The sequence below is a fragment of the Buceros rhinoceros genome, unplaced genomic scaffold (genome assembly GCF_000710305.1).
Source record: "Buceros rhinoceros silvestris isolate BGI_N320 unplaced genomic scaffold, ASM71030v1 scaffold22349, whole genome shotgun sequence".
NCBI classification, from domain to species: Eukaryota; Metazoa; Chordata; class Aves; order Bucerotiformes; family Bucerotidae; genus Buceros; species Buceros rhinoceros.
The window spans coordinates 6,064-6,397 of record NW_010431293.1 but is presented as its reverse complement, the minus strand read 5'-3'; positions in this window follow the sequence as shown (position 1 = coordinate 6,397).

Below are 334 nucleotides of genomic sequence, written 5' to 3'. Positions count from 1 at the left end.
TCCTCAGCTCGAGAGTGCGTCTAGGTCCGTGCGGTGGTAATGGCTTGCTTTGCCCTGAGGCTCACAGCGTTTCAGGAACTGGCGTCTCTGGAGCCAGACAGAACTGTCAGACGTGGTTTAGTGGTGACTTGGCAGTGCTGGGTTAACAGTTGGACTCAATCTTAAAGGATTCTGTGACCCTCCAGAGCAAAGGCCCCAGCTGGGGGGTTTGTCATCTGCTCTCGGGTGGGTGTTGTGGGGAAGCAGAGACCCCTCTGTACCGCAGCGTCCCCTGCGCTAGCGGGTGCTGTGGCGAGGGGCACTCAGCGGTGTTTGCTGCAGGGCTTGCTCGCCA